This window comes from Eptatretus burgeri, chromosome 12 (genome assembly GCF_056783735.1).
Source record: "Eptatretus burgeri isolate ZD-2024b chromosome 12, Ebu_testis_v1, whole genome shotgun sequence".
In the NCBI taxonomy this organism is placed as follows: Eukaryota; Metazoa; Chordata; class Myxini; order Myxiniformes; family Myxinidae; genus Eptatretus; species Eptatretus burgeri.
Genome location: NC_140972.1, coordinates 99,551,660 through 99,559,159, shown reverse-complemented (window position 1 = coordinate 99,559,159; position 7,500 = coordinate 99,551,660). Strand labels below are relative to the sequence as shown.

At 32.3% G+C, this 7,500-nt stretch overlaps 1 long non-coding RNA gene across 1 annotated transcript in view; it reads left to right on the top strand.

Annotated features, from left to right (window-relative positions):
• LOC147016230 (uncharacterized) overlaps positions 1-1,503 on the top strand; it is a 3,084-nt gene extending 1,581 nt beyond the window's left edge. The window contains exon 2 of the long non-coding RNA XR_015050067.1: positions 1-1,503. This exon is cut by the window's left edge and continues 197 nt beyond it. This is a non-coding gene — a long non-coding RNA (uncharacterized LOC147016230).
• Positions 1,504-7,500: the final 5,997 nt, after the last annotated feature.

Genomic DNA, 7,500 nt, shown 5'->3' with positions numbered 1-7,500 from the left:
GTTATCAAGACAATACCCACTGAACAAGTTATACCTTGATGAGCCAGAATACAAGTTTTACCTTGGAGACTCACAAATTTTGAAAAAATCAAGAAATGAGTTCTGCCTTGATGGTTTAAATAACTACCTTGGAGACTCAGGAAAAGGGTTCTGCCAAGATGGTTCTAAATATGGGGCCTACCTTGGAGACTCACAAATTTTGAAAAAAATCAGTAAATGAGTTCTGCCTTGATGGTTTAAATAACTACCTTGGAGACTCAGGAAAAGGGTTCTGCCAAGATGGTTCTAAATATGGGGCCTACCTTGGAGACTCACAAATTTTGAAAAAATCAGTAAATGAGTTCTGCCTTGATGGTTTAAATAACTACCTTGGAGACTCAGGAAAAGGGTTCTGCCAAGATGGTTCTAAATATGGATCCTACCTTGGAGACTCACAAATTTTGAAAAAATCAGTAAATGAGTTATCCTTAAGAGACTTTGTAAGTTGGTTTTACTTTGAATACTTGAAATGTGGGTTCTGGATTGATAACTCACAATGTGATACATATCTTGGAAACTCAACGGGAATGTGGTTATACCTTGAAGACTTGGAAAGTTGGGTTTATGTTGGACACTTGAAACTTTTTTGGGGGCTTTTATTTATTTATTTATTTATTTATTATTATTATTATTTTATTTATTTATATTTTGGAGACTTTTGGAGTTGCTATCACTCTTTGGGATCTAAACCTATCAAGAAAGTTCTTACTCCCTCTTTCTATGTCATCAAACCTGAAAGCCTTAAAAGACAGAATTGGAAGAAGAGAAAAAAAAAAAAAAAACGTAAAATATATATATATATATATATATATATATATATATATATATATATATATATATATATATATATATATATATATATATATATATATATATATATATATATATATATATATATATATATATATATATATAGGTGGAAATCTCATTTTGAAAAAGACTGTGTTGGGTGAGGATTGAGTTGGGGTTGAGATTTTGAATGTGAGGGTTGGGGTTGAGATTTTGAATGTGAGGGTTGGGACACACACACACATACACATCAACAAACAAAAGTTAAGCCTTGACTATTCAGTTGAGGATTCTGTGTTTGGGGTTCACAGATCTAAGAACGTCCCCCTTGACACACATTATATACTGTTATACACCTCGGACTTGGCCCTCGAGTGTCCACAACGGTGTATAGTAGGAGGGAGTGAAGCGCCAACCTATTGCTCCCATTGCACACACACACACACACACACAAACAAAAGTTAAGCCTTGACTATTCAGTTGAGGATTCTGTGTTTGGGGTTCACAGATGTAAGAACGTCCACCCCTTGACACACATTATATACTGTTATACACCTCGGACTTGGCCCTCGAGTGTCCACAAAGGTGTATTATCTGCTTAGTTTTGTCTTTTGTAATTCCTGTGAATAAAATGAACCTAAAATCTCTTCCCCTTCCAAATCATATATTTTATAAGTCCAAGGAACTGTATCTATTACATCAACAATTTTAAAAAGTTCTTTCGTCCATCGTTCAGTAAAACCCTTTTCAAAATGAGATTTCCACCTATATATTCTTACGATATCACCAACTTTGAACTTAGGTTTTCTAACATTAATCTCTTTTTCATATTTTAATTTTGTAAATGTTTCTGATGGCTTCATATTCGTTGACGTGTGAATCATGTCATTATACTTATCCACAATATCCTGAATAAAAGATAACCATTGTTGTGAACCGAGTTGTGTGAATTTTTTATATAGTCTCTCTTTTAAGGTACGATTAAAACGTTCAACAACAACTGCCTTCCCTTCATTAAAGGTACTGTATAATGTAATACTGTTATTTTTTAGAAAATTCATAAATGTCTTGTTATAAAACTCTCTACCCTCATCAGTCCACAATTTCTTAGGTTTTCTCTTACTTTTATTAAATATCTGTTGAAAAGCTAACATAAGAGTATTACCTGTTTTGTTTTTAAAGGGACAACCCACGCATATCTACTCCTCAAATCAATAACGGTTAAAGCATACTTGTACCCCTTATCATTATTGAGTTCAATCAAATCAGCAGACCAGATATAATCAACTTCCTTGGAATAAACTTTCCTTCTCTGAAACTTTGTGAATATTGGTTTATGTAATTCATCAGCTAATTGCTCTTCAGTCTTAATGGCATCATTAGAGCCTATAAGTTTTTTGAATTTCCAAGTCCAAGTTTCAATTTAGCACTAATCATCTTCTTCACGATGAACCTATCAACTTTTTCTCTCAAGGTTGGATTTTTGTATCAGAGACAAATTATACAACATTTCTCTATCGGCTTCATGCTTTTCTTCCAACGTTGTGGTATTCCCATAATCAATATCGTGTCTCATGCACACTTCATCAACTCTATTGATTGGTTTACTCCAGGATTTAGGATTGTTTGCCTCATCTAATCTTTTATCCAAGTTTGTGCCTGGACCACAGAAAGAATACCCTGGAAGATGTAATTCCCCTGGTATTCCAGTAGTTGTAAATTTACTTCCTGATAAAAACTTTTGTATATCTCCTCCGAGTTTGTGTTTGGAGATAAATTGATTTTTTTTTGAACCACACACCGAACATATACCTTTTTGTATAACCCTGTTATTTTTACTTTTAATATATGAAATATTTTTAGTATTAGTTTTCTTTTTACATTTGAGACAATAACTCATTTATTTATGAGAAAAATTCCTGCAGAGTGCAAAAACCTTTTTAGTTTCCAACATGCACATTTGAATCTTAATTTTTAAAACATAAAGAATCCTTAGAAATGCCTTCACTCTCTCCTCCATTTATTTAAGAAAAAACTTGAATTAAAATGAATAGCTTGACGATGCTAATAGTTTTGTTGAAAGTATTGCAAATAGACTTCTTAATTCTTTGTATTCCTCCCTGGTGAGATAAGTTAATTTCTTTAATACCTCTATTCTTTTTTGAATCTCACTGGTTTCCATATTTTGATATTTATTCATTCTCTCTCTTTCCTCCCTCTCTCTCTTCTCTCTTTCCTCCTTCTCTCTCTCCTCCTCCTCCTTTTCCTCCTCTTCCCTCTCTTCTTCAACTCCTTCCTCATCCCTTACTATACTTGAATCGTTTACACCCCATAGAATATTATACATATATTCATCAGGATTTCTTGTTATTCCTGTATCCAAAATAATTTTTTTACAACAGGAAACCAATAAAATTTCTTTTGAATTTCTAAAAGAGCCTTACCTTTTCTTAACCTTATAATTTTTTCATTATTTAACATTCTAATTAAATCTAAAGTTGTCGGTTTATCAACATCAGCATAATGCCAATCTTTTATTGAAAATACCTCATTCTTATGTTGTAGAACATATTTATTAAAATACCGAATACCCTTTTCTTGAAGGTATGCTTGGACACAGAAATGATAATTTTCTTGAAGCCTTCTTGCTGTCATTTATGTATTAGAAATATATGTTAGAATAATATTATGGCACGAAACACCTCCCCATCTTCCCATAGTTAAATCATTTTGTATTTCCTTACTTATTATATATAATCCTGTTTTTTCTGTTTTCATGAGATAAACAAGGGCAAAACCATTATTATATTTACCCTTATTAAATTCTTTTTATTTGTTGTTTACTAATCGTGGCTCCACAAAACTCATTCTCGATACCAAGTGGATAATATTCTTCCTTACGAGACTGATTTAATTGTTCCAGGTCTTCGAGGTTAATTTTAAATGACCAATTATACCCTAAATCATTCATATCATACCCCCATTGTTCTATTCTCATACAAACGATACGCCCTTCTTTATAAAAATTTATTTTAATTCGAACTGTGAATTCTGTATGACCTGGAGATAATATCAACACTTCTGTATCTTTAGAATACACAGCCGTTTTATTTAAGTATATATATTGTGATAAATCGCTTAATCTCACCAAGTCATTCGCGTCAGTCGGGCTTGGATAATTTTTAATTTATAAGCATTTTTCATGTTAATATTTTTGTTTATATTATATTTATGTCGTTCAGCCTGTGCCTTTGTGTAATAATTTGATAAATCAATATCCAGTTCTTGAGATACACCAAAGATAGAACCATCTTTACCAACATAAGTCATTTATATTAGATTAAAAATAATATCATAAAATTTTTTATTTTTGTTGAGTTGAAATAACACATATAGACATAATTGACCACAACACTTGGAATTTAATTCTTGGACTTGAAATGTTTGATAAACACCATTCTGTAAGAATTTTATGACTTCAACAGGTGGTGGAAGACCAAAACTATCAAAATAATATTTGTCTTGACTATTAAAAATACAAACCCAATGAGAACCGTTCCCATCATTATCTTCTAAGTTCATAATAATATTCTTTGTATGTTTCGACACATTTGTTAATTCATCTCTCATACAAATAACCACATTATGAATTTTTAATTTCTTACAATATTTGGCAAGTTGTAAATTTGATGTTGTATTCTTTCCAAATTCTTTCAACCACTCATCAATGCTCATTTATTTATTAGAAAGATATAATCCATTACCTCTTTTCGTTAATTTTACACCTGCTTGTGCTATAGAAGAAAGCATATCTCCAACTAACAATCTCGCTTTATCAGGCAGACCTTCAAGTTTTTCAGCAAAATCTACAATTACACCACTTCCACTAATTTGTTTCTCCAACTCTTTGTTATGTCTTTCCAATTCTTTTTGAGCCTGGAGTTGAGCCTTCCTTTCGTTGGCAGTTTTGACCGCTGTTGAAATACCACCCGTCAATGCTCCAACCGCACTTAAACCAGCAAATAAAGGAATTAGAAATGGGAGAAATCCTCCACTCGTCTCTCTTATTGAATATTTTTTCAACATTGGTTTTGTCATTTTAATTTTAAGTGAGCCAGTGTCATTCAAGATTTTAACCTGTTCTCTTGTGAGCAAAACATCAATTCTTACTGCTCCTTTTCTCTGAATTGTATTAACGTTAATCGTACAAGGCTTTTGATTTTGAACACAAGATGATAGTTTATGAAGATTGATTTGATTAACATATACCCCAGTTGGTACTTTGCCACTCATTTATTTAACAAAAAATTATGTGAGACTAATCATCACACCATTATCTGTATTAATCTGCAATTCTGTTTCTTCCAAAAGCAAACAATATGTATCAACTTCTTCACTCTCTCCTCTTTCAATGTATAGGGAAGTATCCACTCGATTAGACTTTATAGTTTCTTTTTGAGCGCTCAGGTCAAACGTATAGATTGTATACAAACTTTTAAATGCTGTCATATCCAAAATAGGTTCTTTATTTCCATTACTTTCACACACCTTTTGGTAAGACTTGTATGCTTCAGCAAAATCATTTTTTTCCCAATTAATTTCCAATCTATCTCGTGGATAAAATGTTCCATCTAGAGAAACGCGAAGTTGTTTCACGTTAGCATTATCACTCAATGCATTATTCTTATCAGTCGCAGTATCACCATCTGGCTTTTTAAAAATCATCCACAGATATCGTGGCTTTCCTTCCAGAACACCCAAATTCCACGTGTAAGTAGTTTGATTGAGTTTAACGTGTTGACATCTTCTTTTGAGGTATGATACACTGAGTGGTTTTTGAGTTAAGTCTTCGATTCAACATCTCTTCTGTTTTAAGATTAGGAGTATATTCACTGATATACCAACTCATCTCCTCAATTACAAATTTATTCTGATCACCAAAAGCATTACCAACACCAAAAAGCAATCTATTTTCATTATCATTCCTTTGTAGTTGAAATCTAATTTTAAGACCATACAGAACTTTATCATAATCACAAAATCCAAATATACCTTTAAGAGGAACTGCCACAGTAAAACTATTTTCTGTTTTTGTATCATCATTATACATTCCTTTCCTTTGAATATATCCAGGGTCTGTGTTTGTTCCCGTTGACATATCAGGAATAAAACCTTCGACAGACCCCTTTCCCATTCTATCACTGAATGTATAGAGTGTAAATTTCATCATTTCAGATACAGCAGAGATATAATCAACCGCTTCAACTTCTTGTGTTCCAATATACAATCGCACACTATCAAACATTTTCCAGAAGAAATCATTTACAAGTGTAGCGTTTGTGTTATTCCCAGCCTTAGTGAATTTAAATTTACACAACAAGAAACTTTCGGAGAGATTCAAATAGGTTTGTTGATTATTTATTTCAAAACTTTTTGTACCATTTGTATTCCAGTCTGTTCCAGTTATTACATTTACCTTGAAGTAATCTTCTTTTTTAGTGGAGTTTGAGATAATAATAGTATCATCCAAATCATAGATACTATCAATTGCTTCCATACTTGTATTTATTTAGGAAAAAAGATGTTAAAACTTTTGAAACCCTGATCCAAGTATTTGAATTATTTTCTGTCGTTCTTGGGGGGACAACTGAGTTTTACCTTTCTTAATTTCTTTTATTGCTTGTAATTTATGAGATTCTTTCTGAGCATCTTTTATACTCTTTACAGCACCTGCTACATTTCCCACAGCAGAAGCAGTTGAACCAATTAGGTCTTTATGTTTAAGAATAGTTGAACCAATACCCATGAGAGTATCAATTATCCCATCTCCTCTAAATTGATGTCCAACACCCCTTTGTCTCTTAGGTTTATAGTATCCTCTACCAAGATACATACCTTCACCCTTGTAGTACCCGGAAAGGAACATCCCATCCCCTGTAATTATTTTATATTTTCCCAACTCGTGCTTCCTCACAATAACCATCGTATTTATTTATTGAAAAACTTCACGTAGGTGAATTCTGATGGATATAACTTCTCCATTAAAAGAAATCACACGATTATCTTGGTCGGTTATCCTAAAATTTACTCTGTGTATGGTTTTCCTGACACAGGTAGATAAACCAAATTTTTAGGCTCCATATTGAATTTATAACCAATTGGGGTTGAGTATGCGCTGAATGAAAATATTGTATTTGTTTTTAATCCATCATTATAAGCACCATCAATCAAATCACAGTGAATTAACACCGAATTTATTCCTGAGGATATTTGAATGACATTATCACTGTAAAACGTCCCATTAGTTTCAATCTTTTTTGAGGAGAAACCTAATAACTCTCTAAATGAATTATCAATTGTGAAATCAACCTTGTAGTTATTTTTAACTTTAATCGTTGATTTTGAAGTATGTTTTTGAATGTTTATAATAATATTTTTTGGTTCATCACCCTGTTCTTTCATAAGACGAGCAATTTCGGAAGATATTTGAGAAATCTCGTATGCTCCGGGTGAGACTGTTATCGTTTTGTATCCACTTCCCGGATTATAACTAAACTTGTCATTTTTCTTGGTTATATTAAATAAGGTATTATAAGTCTCCATGGACAATAAAGATGCCTCATATTCTTTTGTTGTGTCAAGTTGTAGTGGGTATGGGAATGAAGATGTGTG